Source organism: Eptesicus fuscus, chromosome 1 (assembly GCF_027574615.1).
Source record: "Eptesicus fuscus isolate TK198812 chromosome 1, DD_ASM_mEF_20220401, whole genome shotgun sequence".
Taxonomy (NCBI): domain Eukaryota; kingdom Metazoa; phylum Chordata; class Mammalia; order Chiroptera; family Vespertilionidae; genus Eptesicus; species Eptesicus fuscus.
Window position 1 is genome coordinate 2,284,523 of NC_072473.1, and position 17,876 is coordinate 2,302,398.

The window sequence follows — 17,876 nt, forward strand, 5'->3', positions numbered from 1 at the left end:
CTTCCTGTGGGGAAATGGACCTTCTTGTGGGGGACACAACCGCTTTCTGTGGGGGAATGCTTCTTTCTCTAGGGGAAATACCACTTCCTGTGGGGGAAATGCACCTTCCTGTGGCGGACATTCACCTTCCTGTGGGGGAAACGCACCTTCCTGTGGGGGAAATACCACTTCCTGTTGTTGAAATCCACCTTCCTGTGGGGGAATTGCACCTTCCTGTGGGGGAAACACAGCTTCCTGTGGGGGAACGCAACTTCCTGTGGGGGAAATGCACCTTCCTGTGGGGGAAACACAGCTTCCTGTGGGGGAAATGCACCTTCCTGTGGGGGACACACCGCTTCCTTTGGGGGAAACGCACCTTCCTGTGGGTGACATACAGCTTCCTGTGGGGGACTTACACCTTCCTGTGGGGGAAACGCACCTTCCTGTGGGGGAAATACCACTTCCTCTGGTGGAAATGCACCTTTCTGTGGGGGAAACACAGTTTCCTTTGGGGGAAATGCACCTTCCTGTGGGGGACACACCGCTTCCTGTTGGGTAATGCTTCTTCCTGTAGGGGAAATACCACTTCCTGTGGGGGAAATGCACCATCCTATGAGGGACACACTGCTTCCTGTGGGGGAATGCTTCTTCCTGTAGGGGAAATAGCACTTCCTGTGGGGGAAATGCACCTTCCTGTGGCAGACATGCACCTTCCTGTGGGGTCACACACATTCCTGTCGGGAAACGCTTATTCCTGTGAGAGAAGTACATCTGTCTGTGGTGGAAATACACCTTCCTGTGGGGGAAATACCAGTTCCTGTGGGGGACACACTGCTTCCTGTGGGGGACACACTGCTTCCTGTGGAGGAATGCACCTTCCTGTGGGGGACACACACCTTCCTGTGGGGGACTTACAGCTTCCTGTGGGGGAAACGCACCTTCCTGTGGGGGACATACATCTTCCTGGGGGGGAAACGCACCTTCCTGTGGGGGACATAGGTATTCCTGTGGGGATATGCACCTTCCTGTGGGGGAAATACCGCTTCCTGTGGGGGAAATGATCCTTCCTGTGGGGGAAATGCACCTTCCTGTGGCAGACATGCACCTTCCTGTGGGGGACACACACATTCCTGTCGGGAAACGCTTATTCCTGTGGGAGAAACACACCTTCCTGTGGTGGAAATACACCTTCCTGTGGTGGAAATACACCTTCCTGCGGGGGAAATACCACTTCCTGTGGGGGACACACTGCTTCCTGTGGGGGACACACTGCTTCCTGTGGGGGAATGCACCTTCCTGTGGGGGACACACACCTTCCTTTGGGGGACTTACAGCTTCCTGTGGGGGAAACGCACCTTCCTGTGGGGGACATACAGCTTCCTGGGGGGGAAACGCACCTTCCTGTGGGGGACATAGGTATTCCTGTGGGGATATGCACCTTCCTGTGGGGGAAATACCACTTCCTGTGGGGGAAATGCACCTTCCTATGAGGGACACACTGCTTCCTGTGGGGGAATGCTTCTTCCTGTAGGGGAAATAGCACTTCCTGTGGGGGAAATGCACCTTCCTGTGGCAGACATGCACCTTCCTGTGGGGTCACACACATTCCTGTCGGGAAACGCTTATTCCTGTGGGAGAAGTACATCTGTCTGTGGTGGAAATACACCTTCCTGTGGTGGAAATACACCTTCCTGCGGGGGAAATACCAGTTCCTGTGGGGGACACACTGCTTCCTGTGGGGGACACACTGCTTCCTGTGGGGGAATGCACCTTCCTGTGGGGGACACACACCTTCCTTTGGGGGACTTACAGCTTCCTGTGGGGGAAACGCACCTTCCTGTGGGGGACATACATCTTCCTGGGGGGGAAACGCACCTTCCTGTGGGGGACATAGGTATTCCTGTGGGGATATGCACCTTCCTGTGGGGGAAATACCGCTTCCTGTGGGGGAAATGATCCTTCCTGTGGGGGAAATGCACCTTCCTGTCGGGGACACACTGCTTCCTGTGGGGGACACACTGCTTTCTGTGGGGGACATACAGCTTCCTGTGGGGGAAACGCACCTTCCTGTGGGGGAAATACCGCTTCCTGTGGGGGAAATGATCCTTCCTGTGGGGGACACACCGCTTCCTGTGGAGTAACGCTTCTTCCTGTAGGGGAAATACCACTTCCTGTGGGGGAAATGCACCTTCCTGTGGGGGAAATGCACCTTCCTGTGGGGTACATACAACTTCCTGTGGGGGACATACAACTTCCTGTGGGGGAAACGCACCTTCCTGTGGGGGACATACACCTCCCTGTGGGGGACTTACTCCTTCCTGTGGGGGACACACCGCTTCCTTTGGGGGAAATGCACCTTCCTGTGGGGGAAATACCACTTCCTTTGGTGGAAATGCACCTTCCTGTGGGGGAAACACAGTTTCCTGTGGGGGAAATGCACCTTCCTGTGGGGGACACACCGCTTCCTGTTGGGTAATGCTTCTTCCTGTAGGGGAAATACCACTTCCTGTGGGGGAAATGCACCTTCCTATGAGGGACACACTGCTTCCTGTGGGGGAATGCTTCTTCCTGTATGGGAAATAGCACTTCCTGTGGGGGAAATGCACCTTCCTGTGGCAGACATGCACCTTCCTGTGGGGTCACACACATTCCTGTCGGGAAACGCTTATTCCTGTGGGAGAAGTACATCTGTCTGTGGTGGAAATACACCTTCCTGCGGGGGAAATACCAGTTCCTGTGGGGGACACACTGCTTCCTGTGGGGGACACACTGCTTCCTGTGGGGGAATGCACCTTCCTGTGGGGGACACACACCTTCCTTTGGGGGACTTACAGCTTCCTGTGGGGGAAACGCACCTTCCTGTGGGGGACATACAGCTTCCTGGGGGGGAAACGCACCTTCCTGTGGGGGACATAGGTATTCCTGTGGGGATATGCACCTTCCTGTGGGGGAAATACCACTTCCTGTGGGGGAAATGATCCTTCCTGTGGGGGAAATGCACCTTCCTGTGGCAGACATGCACCTTCCTGTGGGGGACACACACATTCCTGTCGGGAAACGCTTATTCCTGTGGGAGAAACACACCTTCCTGTGGTGGAAATACACCTTCCTGTGGTGGAAATACACCTTCCTGTGGGGGAAATACCACTTCCTGTGGGGGACACACTGCTTCCTGTGGGGGACACACTGCTTCCTGTGGGGGAATGCACCTTCCTGTGGGGGACACACACCTTCCTGTGGGGGACTTACAGCTTCCTGTGGGAGTCATACAGCTTCCTGTAGGGGAAACGCACCTTCCTGTGGGGGACATACAGCTTCCTGTGGGGGAAACGCACCTTCCTGTAGGGGACATACACCTTCCTGTGGGGGACTTGCACCTTCCTGTGGGGGACACACCGCTTCCTGTGGGGAAATGCACCTTCCTGTGGAGAATGCTTCTTCCTGTGGGGGAAATACCACTTCCTGTGAGGGAAATGCACCTTCCTGTGGGGGATACACAGCTTCCTGTGGGGGAAATGCACTTTCCTGTGGGGGACATACAGCTTCCTCTTGGGGAGACGCACCTTCTTGTGGGGGACACACACCTTCCTGTGGGGTACATACAGCTTCCTGTCGGGGAAACGCATCTTCCTGTGGGGGACATAGAGATTCCTGTGGGGGACATGCACTTTCCTGTGGGGGAAATACCACTTCCTGTGGGGGAAATGATCCTTCCTGTGGGGGAAATGCACCTTCCTGTGGCAGACATGCACCTTCCTGTGGGGGACACACACATTCCTGTCGGGAAACGCTTATTCCTTTGGGAGAAATACATCTTTCTGTGGTGGAAATACACCTTCCTGTGGTGGAAATACACCTTCCTGCAGGGGAAATACCACTTCCTGTGGGGGACACACTGCTTCCTGTGGGGGAATGCACCTTCCTTTGGGGGACACACACCTTCCTGTGGGGGACTTACAGCTTCCTGTGGGGGAAACGCACCTTCCTGTGGGGGACATACAGCTTCCTGTGGGGGAAACGCACCTTCCTGTGGGGGAATGGACCTTACTGTGGGGGAATGCACCTTCCTGTGGGGGACACACACCTTCCTGTGGGGTACTTACACCTTCCTTTGGGGGACACGCCGCTTCCTTTGGGGGAAAAGCACCTTCCTGTGGGGGACACACAGCTTCCTGTGCGGTAAATGCACCTTCCTGTGGGGGAAATAGCACTTCCTGTGGGGGAAATGCACCTTCCTGTGGGGGAAACGCACCTTCCTGTGGGGGACATACATCTTCCTGGGGGGGAAACGCACCTTCCTGTGGGGGACATAGGTATTCCTGTGGGGATATGCACCTTCCTGTGGGGGAAATACCGCTTCCTGTGGGGGAAATGATCCTTCCTGTGGGGGAAATGCACCTTCCTGTCGGGGACACACTGCTTCCTGTGGGGGACACACTGCTTCCTGTGGGGGACATACAGCTTCCTGTGGGGGAAACGCACCTTCCTGTGGGGGAAATACCGCTTCCTGTGGGGGAAATGATCCTTCCTGTGGGGGACACACCGCTTCCTGTGGAGTAACGCTTCTTCCTGTAGGGGAAATACCACTTCCTGTAGGGGAAATGCACCATCCTGTGGGGGACACACAGCTTCCTCTGGGGGAAATGCACCTTCCTGTGGGAGAATGCTTCTTCCTGTGGGGGAAATACCACTTCCTGTGAGGGAAATGCACCTTCCTGTGGGGGAAATGCACCTTCCTGTGGGGGACATACAGCTTCCTCTTGGGGAAACGCACCTTCCTGTGGGGGACACACACACCTCCCTGTGGGGGACTTACACCTTCCTTGGGTGACACACCGCTTCCTTTGGGGGAAATGCACCTTCCTGTGGGGGAAATACCACTTCCTCTGGTGGAAATGCACCTTCCTGTGGGGGAAACACAGTTTCCTGTGGGGGAAATGCACCTTCCTGTGGGGGACACACCGCTTCCTGTTGGGTAATGCTTCTTCCTGTAGGGGAAATACCACTTCCTGTGGGGGAAATGCACCTTCCTATGAGGGACACACTGCTTCCTGTGGGGGAATGCTTCTTCCTGTAGGGGAAATAGCACTTCCTGTGGGGGAAATGCACCTTCCTGTGGCAGACATGCACCTTCCTGTGGGGTCACACACATTCCTGTCGGGAAACGCTTATTCCTGTGGGAGAAATACATCTCTGTGGTGGAAATACACCTTCCTGTGGGGGAAATACACTTCCTGTGCGGGACACACTGCTTCCTGTGGGGGACACACTGCTTCCTGTGCGGGACACACCGCTTCCTGTGGGGGAAATGCACCTTCCTGTGGGGGACATACAGCTAACTGTGGGGGAAACGCACCTTCCTGTGGTGGACACACCGCTTCCAGTGGGGGAAACGCTCCTTCCTGTGGGGGACATACAGCTTCCTGGGGGGGAAACGCACCTTCATGTGGGGGACATAGAGATTCCTGTGGGGGACATGCTCCTTCCTGTGGGGGAAATACCGCTTCCTGTGGGGGAAATGATCCTTCCTGTGGGGGACATGCACCTTCCTGTGGGGGACATACAGCTTCCTGTGGGGGACATACAGCTTCCTGTGGGGGACATACACCTTCCTGTGGGGGACTTACATCTTCCTGTGGGGGAAATACCACTTCCTGTGGGGGAAATGATCCTTCCTGTGGGGGAAATGCACCTTCCTGTGGGGGACACACTGCTTCCTGTGGGGGACACACTACTTCCTGTGGGGGACATACAGCTTCCTGTGGGGGAATCGCACCTTCCTGTGGGGGACACACTGCTTCCTGTGGGGGACACACCGCTTCCTTTGGAGTAATGCTTCTTCCTGTAGGGGAAATACCACTTCCTGTGGGGGAAATGGACCTTCTTGTGGGGGACACACCGCTTCCTGTGGGGGAATGCTTCTTTCTGTAGGGGAAATACCGCTTCCTGTGGGGGAAATGCACCTTCCTTTGGGGGACATACACCTTCCTGTGGGGGAAACGCACCTTCCTGTGGGGGAAATACCACTTCCTGTGGTTGAAATCCACCTTCCTGTGGGGGAATTGCACCTTCCTGTCGGGGAAACACAGCTTCCTGTGGGGGAACACAGCTTCCTGTGGGGGAAATGCACCTTCCTGTGGGGGAAACACAGCTTCCTGTGGGGGAAATGCACCTTCCTGTGGGGGATATACAGCTTCCTGTGGGGGAAACGCACCTTCCTGTGGCTGACATACAGCTTCCTGTGTGGGACATACACCTTCCTGTGTGGGACATATAGCTTCCTGTGGGGGAAACGCACCTTCTTGTGGGGGACACACACCTTCCTGTGGGGAACATACAGCTTCCTGTGGGGGAAACGCACCATCCTGTGGGGGACATACAGCTTCCTGTTGGGTAATGCTTCTTCCTGTAGGGGAAATACCACTTCCTGTGGGGGAAATGCACCTTCCTATGAGGGACACACTGCTTCCTGTGGGGGAATGCTTCTTCCTGTAGGGGAATTAGCACTTCCTGTGGGGGAAATTCACCTTCCTGTGGCAGACATGCACCTTCCTGTGGGGTCACACACATTCCTGTCGGGAAACGCTTATTCCTGTGAGAGAAGTACATCTGTCTGTGGTGGAAATACACCTTCCTGTGGGGGAAATACCAGTTCCTGTGGGGGACACACTGCTTCCTGTGGGGGACACACTGCTTCCTGTGGAGGAATGCACCTTCCTGTGGGGGACACACACCTTCCTGTGGGGGACTTACAGCTTCCTGTGGGGGAAACGCACCTTCCTGTGGGGGACATACATCTTCCTGTGGGGGAAACGCACCTTCCTGTGGGGGACATAGGTATTCCTGTGGGGATATGCACCTTCCTGTGGGGGAAATACCGCTTCCTGTGGGGGAAATGATCCTTCCTGTGGGGGAAATGCACCTTCCTGTGGCAGACATGCACCTTCCTGTGGGGGACACACACATTCCTGTCGGGAAACGCTTATTCCTGTGGGAGAAACACACCTTCCTGTGGTGGAAATACACCTTCCTGTGGTGGAAATACACCTTCCTGCGGGGGAAATACCACTTCCTGTGGGGGACACACTGCTTCCTGTGGGGGACACACTGCTTCCTGTGGGGGAATGCACCTTCCTGTGGGGGACACACACCTTCCTTTGGGGGACTTACAGCTTCCTGTGGGGGAAACGCACCTTCCTGTGGGGGACATACAGCTTCCTGGGGGGGAAACGCACCTTCCTGTGGGGGACATAGGTATTCCTGTGGGGATATGCACCTTCCTGTGGGGGAAATACCACTTCCTGTGGGGGAAATGCACCTTCCTATGAGGGACACACTGCTTCCTGTGGGGGAATGCTTCTTCCTGTAGGGGAAATAGCACTTCCTGTGGGGGAAATGCACCTTCCTGTGGCAGACATGCACCTTCCTGTGGGGTCACACACATTCCTGTCGGGAAACGCTTATTCCTGTGGGAGAAGTACATCTGTCTGTGGTGGAAATACACCTTCCTGTGGTGGAAATACACCTTCCTGCGGGGGAAATACCAGTTCCTGTGGGGGACACACTGCTTCCTGTGGGGGACACACTGCTTCCTGTGGGGGAATGCACCTTCCTGTGGGGGACACACACCTTCCTTTGGGGGACTTACAGCTTCCTGTGGGGGAAACGCACCTTCCTGTGGGGGACATACATCTTCCTGGGGGGGAAACGCACCTTCCTGTGGGGGACATAGGTATTCCTGTGGGGATATGCACCTTCCTGTGGGGGAAATACCGCTTCCTGTGGGGGAAATGATCCTTCCTGTGGGGGAAATGCACCTTCCTGTCGGGGACACACTGCTTCCTGTGGGGGACACACTGCTTTCTGTGGGGGACATACAGCTTCCTGTGGGGGAAACGCACCTTCCTGTGGGGGAAATACCGCTTCCTGTGGGGGAAATGATCCTTCCTGTGGGGGACACACCGCTTCCTGTGGAGTAACGCTTCTTCCTGTAGGGGAAATACCACTTCCTGTGGGGGAAATGCACCTTCCTGTGGGGGAAATGCACCTTCCTGTGGGGTACATACAACTTCCTGTGGGGGACATACAACTTCCTGTGGGGGAAACGCACCTTCCTGTGGGGGACATACACCTCCCTGTGGGGGACTTACTCCTTCCTGTGGGGGACACACCGCTTCCTTTGGGGGAAATGCACCTTCCTGTGGGGGAAATACCACTTCCTTTGGTGGAAATGCACCTTCCTGTGGGGGAAACACAGTTTCCTGTGGGGGAAATGCACCTTCCTGTGGGGGACACACCGCTTCCTGTGGGGGAATGCTTCTTCCTGTAGGGGAAATACCACTTCCTGTGGGGGAAATGCACCTTCCTATGAGGGACACACTGCTTCCTGTGGGGGAATGCTTCTTCCTGTATGGGAAATAGCACTTCCTGTGGGGGAAATGCACCTTCCTGTGGCAGACATGCACCTTCCTGTGGGGTCACACACATTCCTGTCGGGAAACGCTTATTCCTGTGGGAGAAGTACATCTGTCTGTGGTGGAAATACACCTTCCTGCGGGGGAAATACCAGTTCCTGTGGGGGACACACTGCTTCCTGTGGGGGACACACTGCTTCCTGTGGGGGAATGCACCTTCCTGTGGGGGACACACACCTTCCTTTGGGGGACTTACAGCTTCCTGTGGGGGAAACGCACCTTCCTGTGGGGGACATACAGCTTCCTGGGGGGGAAACGCACCTTCCTGTGGGGGACATAGGTATTCCTGTGGGGATATGCACCTTCCTGTGGGGGAAATACCACTTCCTGTGGGGGAAATGATCCTTCCTGTGGGGGAAATGCACCTTCCTGTGGCAGACATGCACCTTCCTGTGGGGGACACACACATTCCTGTCGGGAAACGCTTATTCCTGTGGGAGAAACACACCTTCCTGTGGTGGAAATACACCTTCCTGTGGTGGAAATACACCTTCCTGTGGGGGAAATACCACTTCCTGTGGGGGACACACTGCTTCCTGTGGGGGACACACTGCTTCCTGTGGGGGAATGCACCTTCCTGTGGGGGACACACACCTTCCTGTGGGGGACTTACAGCTTCCTGTGGGAGTCATACAGCTTCCTGTAGGGGAAACGCACCTTCCTGTGGGGGACATACAGCTTCCTGTGGGGGAAACGCACCTTCCTGTAGGGGACATACACCTTCCTGTGGGGGACTTGCACCTTCCTGTGGGGGACACACCGCTTCCTGTGGGGAAATGCACCTTCCTGTGGAGAATGCTTCTTCCTGTGGGGGAAATACCACTTCCTGTGAGGGAAATGCACCTTCCTGTGGGGGATACACAGCTTCCTGTGGGGGAAATGCACTTTCCTGTGGGGGACATACAGCTTCCTCTTGGGGAGACGCACCTTCTTGTGGGGGACACACACCTTCCTGTGGGGTACATACAGCTTCCTGTCGGGGAAACGCATCTTCCTGTGGGGGACATAGAGATTCCTGTGGGGGACATGCACTTTCCTGTGGGGGAAATACCACTTCCTGTGGGGGAAATGATCCTTCCTGTGGGGGAAATGCACCTTCCTGTGGCAGACATGCACCTTCCTGTGGGGGACACACACATTCCTGTCGGGAAACGCTTATTCCTTTGGGAGAAATACATCTTTCTGTGGTGGAAATACACCTTCCTGTGGTGGAAATACACCTTCCTGCAGGGGAAATACCACTTCCTGTGGGGGACACACTGCTTCCTGTGGGGGAATGCACCTTCCTTTGGGGGACACACACCTTCCTGTGGGGGACTTACAGCTTCCTGTGGGGGAAACGCACCTTCCTGTGGGGGACATACAGCTTCCTGTGGGGGAAACGCACCTTCCTGTGGGGGAATGGACCTTACTGTGGGGGAATGCACCTTCCTGTGGGGGACACACACCTTCCTGTGGGGTACTTACACCTTCCTTTGGGGGACACGCCGCTTCCTTTGGGGGAAAAGCACCTTCCTGTGGGGGACACACAGCTTCCTGTGCGGTAAATGCACCTTCCTGTGGGGGAAATAGCACTTCCTGTGGGGGAAATGCACCTTCCTGTGGGGGAAACGCACCTTCCTGTGGGGGACATACATCTTCCTGGGGGGGAAACGCACCTTCCTGTGGGGGACATAGGTATTCCTGTGGGGATATGCACCTTCCTGTGGGGGAAATACCGCTTCCTGTGGGGGAAATGATCCTTCCTGTGGGGGAAATGCACCTTCCTGTCGGGGACACACTGCTTCCTGTGGGGGACACACTGCTTCCTGTGGGGGACATACAGCTTCCTGTGGGGGAAACGCACCTTCCTGTGGGGGAAATACCGCTTCCTGTGGGGGAAATGATCCTTCCTGTGGGGGACACACCGCTTCCTGTGGAGTAACGCTTCTTCCTGTAGGGGAAATACCACTTCCTGTAGGGGAAATGCACCATCCTGTGGGGGACACACAGCTTCCTCTGGGGGAAATGCACCTTCCTGTGGGAGAATGCTTCTTCCTGTGGGGGAAATACCACTTCCTGTGAGGGAAATGCACCTTCCTGTGGGGGAAATGCACCTTCCTGTGGGGGACATACAGCTTCCTGTGGGGGACATACACCTTCCTGTGGGGGAATACAGCTTCCTGTGGGGGAAACGCAGGGGGACATACAGCTTCCTGTGGGGGAAACGCACCATCCTGTGGGGGACATACAGCTTCCTGTGGGGGACATACACCTTCCTGTGGGGGACTTACACCTTCCTGTGGGGGACACACCCCTTCCTGTGGGGAAAACGCACCTTTCTGTGGGGGACATACAGCTTCCTGTGGGGGAAACGCACCTTCCTATGTGGGACATACAGCTTCCTGTGGGGGAAATGCACCTTCCTGTGTGGGACATACACCTTCCTGTTGGGGAAACGCACCTTCCTGTGGGGAAAATACCACTTCCTGTGGGGGAAATGCACCTTCCTGTGGGTGAAACACAGCTTCCTGTGGGGGAAATGCACCTTCCTGTGGGGGACATACAGCTTTCTGTGGGGGAAACGCACCTTCCTGTGGCTGACATACAGCTTCCTGTGGGGGACATACAGCTTCCTGTGGGGGAAACGCAGGGGGACATACAGCTTCCTGTGGGGGAAACACACCTTCCTGTGGGGGACTTACATCTTCCTGTGGGGGACACACCGCTTCCTGTGGGGGACACACACCTTCCTGAGGCGGAAATACCACTTCCTGTGCGGGAAATGCACCATCCTGTGGGGGACACACAGCTTCCTCTGGGGGAAATGCACCTACCTGTGGGAGAATGCTTCTTCCTGTGGCGGAAATACCACTTCCTGTGAGAGAAATGCACCTTCCTGTGGGGGAAACACAGCTTCCTGTGGGAGAAATGCACTTTCCTGTGGGGGACATACAGCTTCCTCTTGGGGAAACGCACCTTCCTGTGGGGGACACACACACCTCCCTGTGGGGGACTTACACCTTCCTGTGGGGGATACGCACCTTCCTCTGGGGGAAATACCACTTCCTGTGGGGGAAATGATCCTTCCTGTGGGGGAAATGCACCTTCCTGTCGGGGACACACTGCTTCCTGTGGGGGACACACTGCTTCCTGTGGGGGACATACAGCTTCCTGTGGGGGAAACGCACCTTCCTGTGGGGGAAATACCGCTTCCTGTGGGTGAAATGATCCTTCCTGTGGGGGACACACCGCTTCCTGTGGAGTAACGCTTCTTCCTGTAGGGGAAATACCACTTCCTGTGGGGGAAATGCACCTTCCTGTGGGGGAAATGCACCTTCCTGTGGGGTACATACAACTTCCTGTGGGGGACATACAACTTCCTGTGGGGGAAACGCACCTTCCTGTGGGGGACATACACCTCCCTGTGGGGGACTTACACCTTCCTGTGGGGGACACACCGCTTCCTTTGGGGGAAATGCACCTTCCTGTGGGGGAAATACCACTTCCTTTGGTGGAAATGCACCTTCCTGTGGGGGAAACACAGTTTCCTGTGGGGGAAATGCACCTTCCTGTGGGGGACACACCGCTTCCTGTTGGGTAATGCTTCTTCCTGTAGGGGAAATACCACTTCCTGTGGGGGAAATGCACCTTCCTATGAGGGACACACTGCTTCCTGTGGGGGAATGCTTCTTCCTGTATGGGAAATAGCACTTCCTGTGGGGGAAATGCACCTTCCTGTGGCAGACATGCACCTTCCTGTGGGGTCACACACATTCCTGTCGGGAAACGCTTATTCCTGTGGGAGAAATACATCTTTCTGTGGTGGAAATACACCTTCCTGCGGGGGAAATACCGCTTCCTGTGGGGGACACACTGCTTCCTGTGGGGGACACACTGCTTCCTGTGCAGGACACACCGCTTCCTGTGCAGGACACACCGCTTCCTGTGGGGGAAATGCACCTTCCTGTGGGGGACATACAGCTAACTGTGGGGGAAACGCACCTTACTGTGGCAGACATACAGCTTCCAGTGGGGGAAACGCACCTTCCTATGGGTGACACACACCTTCCTATGGGGTACATACAGCTTCCTGTGGGGGAAACGCACCATCCTGTGTGGGACATACAGCTTCCTGTGGGGGACATACACCTTCCTGTGGGGGACTTACACCTTCCTGTGGGCGACACACATCTTTCTGTTTTGGAACACTTCTTCCTGTGTGGGGAAATACAACTTCCTGTGGGAGACATGCACCTTTCTGTGAGGGACACAAACCTTCCTGTGGGGGAACGCTTCTTCCTGTGGGGGAAATACAACTTAATGTAGGGGAAATGCACCTTCCTGTGGGGGACATGCACCTTCCTTTGGGGGACACAATCCTTCCTGTGAGGAATGCTTCTTCCTGTGTGGGGAAATACAACTTCCTGTGGGGGACATGCACCTTCCTGTGGGTTAACCCTTCTTGCTGTGGGGGAAACACACCTTCCATCTGGGGAACACTTCTTCCTGTGAGGGAAATACAACTTCCTTTGGGGAAAATTCACCTTCCTGTGGGGGAAATACAACTTCCTGTGGGGGAACCCTTCTTCCTGTTGGGGAAACACACTTTCCTGTGGGGGAACGCTTCTTCCTTTGGGGGAAATACAACTTTCTGCAGGGGAAATGCACCTTCCTGTCGGGGACACGCACGTTCCTGTGGTGTAAACATTCTTCCTGTTGGGGAAACACAATGTCCTGTGGGAGAACCCTTCTTCCTGTGGGGTAAATGCAACTTCACTTGGGGGAACCTTTCTTTGTGTAGGGTAAACACCTCTTTCTGTGGGGAATCCTTCTTCCTGTGGGGGAACCCTACGTCCTGTGGGTGAAACGCACCTTCCTGTAGGGGAACACTTCTTCCTGTGGGGGAAATACAACTTCCTGTGGGGGATCGCTTCTTTCTGTGGGGGAAATACAACTTCCTGTGGGGGAAACCATCTTCCTGTGGGGGAAATGCACCTTTCTGAGGGGAAACCCATCTTCCTGTGGAGGAAACATGCCTTCCTATGGGGGAACCCTTCTTCCTGTGGGGGAAATACAACTTCCTGTGGGGGAACACTTCTTCCTGTGGAGAAATACAATTTTCTGTGGAGGACATGTACCTTCCTGTGGCGGAACCCTTCTTCCTGTGGGGAAATACAACTTCCTGTGGGGTAAACATACCTTTCTTTGGGGGAAACACACCTTCCTGTGGGCGAAACCCATATTCCTGTGTGGGAACCCTTCTTCCTGTGGGGGAAATATAACTTCCTGTGGGGAAAACCATCTTCCTGTGGGGAAATGCACCTTCCATTGGGGAAACCCATCTTCCTGTGGAGGAAACACACCTTCCTATGCGGCAACCCTTCTTCCTGTGGTGTATACATTCTTCCTGTGGGGGACACGCACTTTCATGTGGTGTAACCCTTCTTCCTCTGGGGGAAACACACCTTCCTGTGGAGAAACCCATCTTCCAGCTCTGTGGGGCGCCGGGTAGGAAGGGATACTGCAGGGACAGGCCTGTCACCTGTGCTCCCTCCAAGGGGTCGCCCACAGCCTGGTGCTGGGTGGCTTCGGCAAGTTCCCCTCCCTCCCCCGTCCGCGTGCTCTTGCTTTAGGTTCCCCATGTCTGCGTGCCCGTGTCCTCGTGCTCTTGCCTTAATTTTCCCCGTGTCTACGTGATCTCGCTTTAGGTTCCCTGTGTCTGTGCTCTCCCCTTAGGTTCCCCGTGTCCGCGTGCCCTCACCTTAACGTTCCCCCTGTCCGCGTGCCCTCGCCTTAACGTTCCCCGTGTCCGCGTGCCCTCGCCTTAACGTTCCCCGTGTCCGCGTGCCCTCGCCTTAACGTTCCCCCTGTCCGCGTGCCCTCGCCTTAACGTTCCCCCTGTCCGCGTGCCCTCGCCTTAACGTTCCCCGTGTCCGCGTGCCCTCGCCTTAACGTTCCCCCTGTCCGCGTGCCCTCGCCTTAACGTTCCCCGTGTCCGCGTGCCCTCGCCTTAACGTTCCCCGTGTCCACGTGCCCTCGCCTTAACGTTCCCCGTGTCCGCGTGCCCTCGCCTTAACGTTCCCCGTGTCCGCGTGCCCTCGCCTTAACGTTCCCCGTGTCCGCGTGCCCTCGCCTTAACGTTCCCCGTGTCCGAGTGCTCTCGCCTTAACGTTCCCCGTGTCCGCGTGCCCTCGCCTTAACGTTCCCCCTGTCCGCGTGCTCTCGCCTTAACGTTCCCCGTGTCCGCGTGCCCTCGCCTTAACGTTCCCCGTGTCCGAGTGCTCTCGCCTTAACGTTCCCCGTGTCCGCGTGCCCTCGCCTTAACGTTCCCCCTGTCCGCGTGCCCTCGCCTTAACGTTCCCGTGTCTGACGCGTGCTCCCTCTGTGTTAAAAGGAGCGTTTATTTTTATGTGGTTGGCACACTTGCGTTCCCTTCATTGAAGTTCTGTCGTCTTCAGATTTCAAGCGCCCAGTGTCTACAACAGTTCTCATTGGGCCTATGTCATACTTTCAACAATAAAGATTTTAAAAACTAAAAAATAAAAGAACTATGTAAATGGGACAATATAGACTATAATCTTGGTTAAAGTACCAAAAAACAAACAAACTAATCAATAGGGGAAAATATTCTCAGGTGAGGATTAACAAGCAAACAAAAGAATATATTGTGTTTGTCAAAGTGATTTGCATTTCACCCAAATATTTAGCAGTCCGTCAACTTTTGACCAGCGCTGTTTATCCATAGTGATTCCATTTGCGTACTAATGATGGGGAGGTCAGTAATGACAGATTGGAAGGTCGGATTTCTCATTTTAATTTATTGTTTCTAGCCATGAACTATCTAATTTTGCTGTGTTGCATAACCAGGAGAATTATTAACCCAAGTCCCATTTCCCACTACTTTGGGCGTTTATAGAACATAGATGATGTTAATTGCACTTAATGAGTTGAACAACATATATGAAAGATAATCCTCAACTCCAAGACTCTAATGTGTGAGTTGCCATCTGTTTTTGGACCAAAGAAGAATAATTTGATTCTAAAGCTTTCTTTGTGTGTGTGTGTGAACAGCTTGGAATAAGAACTGTTTCTATATTAATCACTTACTGAATTATTGGGGGTTTTAGTGCCTCCCTTTTCAAGCAGTTGGGGGTTTATTGTGTGACATCTGCTTATATTTGGACACTTTCGGGCAGTTAACAATTCCACCATAAGGCTGTTTCGCCCCTGGTAAATGTACAGTCGAGCCCTGAACACAGTCATTTGCTTTCCGCTGCAGGTTTCTGTAAGGAGTATTGTCCCGTTCCGTCTCTGCTGCAGAGTTTTTCTCATAATGAAATGATTTCAGTTTTATAAGCAAAGTCCGTGGTCCCTTGTGCCTGCTTTTCTGGTCTGAAAGTTGTAGACAAATGTTTAAATATCATTGGTGTTTTTTTCAGTGGTAGCTTTTTAAAAAAATCACCCTGGTTGTTTCTTTTATCTAATATATCCTCTTTTTTTTTTTTTTTTTTTAGAGGATGTTTTTTAAGATTTTTAAAAGTTGATTTTTAGAGAGGGAGAGAGAGAAATATCCGTGAGAGAGAAACATTGATCAGCTGCCTCCTGCACGCCCCTTACAGGGGGTTGAGCCACAACCTGGGCATGTGCCCTTGACTGGAATCGAACCTGGGACCCTTCAGTCCACAGGCCGACACTCTATCCCCTGAGCCAACCCGGCTAGGGGATAACCAAAGACGTTTTAGAAGGAGGAAGGCAAAGAGCACTGAAGACACGCTGGGTGGCTGCTCAGTGTGCACAGTGACCGAAAAGTAAAAGCACGTGTGACAGGAAGGAAGTGTTATGAGACACTTCCTGGCTTCTTCAGAAATCGGTGCGAAGGAACGGAAGCCCTGGGGACCGGAAATGTGTGGCCCAGGAATGGAAAGTTGGGGAGTGCTGGTGCCTTTCGTTTGCTATGTTTTAGGGGAGCCTTAGCGGGGAGCAAAGATTCAAATGTGGGCCTAACCAGTGTGGCTCAGTGGTTGAGCATTGACTTATGAACCAGGAGGTCATGGTTTGAGCCCCAACACATGCCCGGGTTGCAGGCCTGATCCCCAGTGTGGGGCGTGCAGGAGGCAGCCGAGCCATGATTCTCTCTCATCATTGATGTTTTTATCTGTCTTTGCCTCTCCCTTCCTCTCTGTGAAATCAATAAAAACATGTTTTTTAAAAAAAGATTGGGATGCGGTTTCTGTGTTTTTCCAAGCATGTAGTGTGTGAGGTGGATATGTACACACAGGCGTGCCTGTCAGCACTGCTGTCATCGCCGCCCGAGCCGTGTCTAATGTTTCTCTAAAGCGTGCTTTCTCCCTTGGAGGGTGTGTGGTTCGCATGACCGTGGCATGTGGCTCAGTGCTTAGAGGTATTTCAGAGCGGCATTCATCTATCATTAAATGATAGCCTTGTCTGAGCTAAAAGTAATTGGACCTACTCTGGGAATTTTAGTGTTCAGATTTTCTACAAGTAGCGTAATTTGACAGGCCATTTAAAATATGTGTTTTTATTGGTTCCAGAGAGGGGGTGGGGGAGAGGGAGAGAAACATCAATGATGAGAGAGAATCATGGATCGGCTGCCTCCTGCATGCCCCACACTGGGGATCCAGCCCCCAGCCCAGGCATGTGCCCCAACTGGGAATCAAACCGTGACCTCCTGGTTCATAGGCCGACGCTCAAGCACTGAGCCACACCACCCGGGCTGACTGGCCATTTTCCTTTCTCCTTTTTCACTTGGCAAATACAACTCCCTAGTCTGTGCTCACGTTTAACACGGAGATGATGAAGCGACAGACTGGGTTACATTTGTGTTGGGATGAAAAAGAAAACCACCGGCATCGATTTGAGGGAGAAAACGGAGCAATGGGGAGCGAGGTCAGAGGCGAACACGGCCCACGGATTTGTAAGGTGTTTTGTGTTTACAAATCTCTCCATGTCACCCAGGCAGAGGTTGCGGTTTCTACGCTCAAATGCTGGGGGGCCCACCGGTGCGAAGGGGTGCACATGAAGTCACCGTGAAGGTAAGCGCCCCGCCTGCCTCTGGATCTGTCGTTTTACCTGAAATCTGCTTGCGAAACGGAAGTGCATTTTGTAAAAACGGAATGCCTTCTGTTTGCAGTGATTTGGGGGTGGGGGTGGGGCAGGGGGGGGGGAAGATGCAGGTCCTTCTCCTCGCTGAACTTGGAGGTGGTGTATAGAGCATGATTAAGTCATCAGGGGCTGGATCGCCATTCTGTGTGCTGAACTGGGGTGTCACTGCCTGGCAAGAGGTTTGGATACTGGATGGGCTCTTCCCAACTTTTCTGAGTCTTCCCGGGAAAGGACGGCAGCTTCTAAAATCAACTTCTCAACGCTGTGCATTAAAATTAAGCTGAGCCCGGCTGGGGTAGCTCAGTAGATTGAACATCA

The 17,876-nt window shown here is 54.1% G+C and overlaps 1 protein-coding gene across 2 annotated transcripts in view; it reads left to right on the forward strand.

The window, feature by feature from the left end:
* Window positions 1-17,876, forward strand: part of TBL1X (transducin beta like 1 X-linked) — a 68,491-nt gene that overhangs the window by 24,978 nt on the left and 25,637 nt on the right. Inside the window, exon 2 of one of the 2 annotated variants that reach the window (XM_054720284.1) lies at window positions 17,412-17,488. The gene's annotated coding sequence lies outside the window, so the exon portion shown is untranslated. The remainder of the gene's footprint in view (window positions 1-17,411; window positions 17,489-17,876) is intronic. The other variant, XM_054720283.1, reaches the window with a different exon arrangement.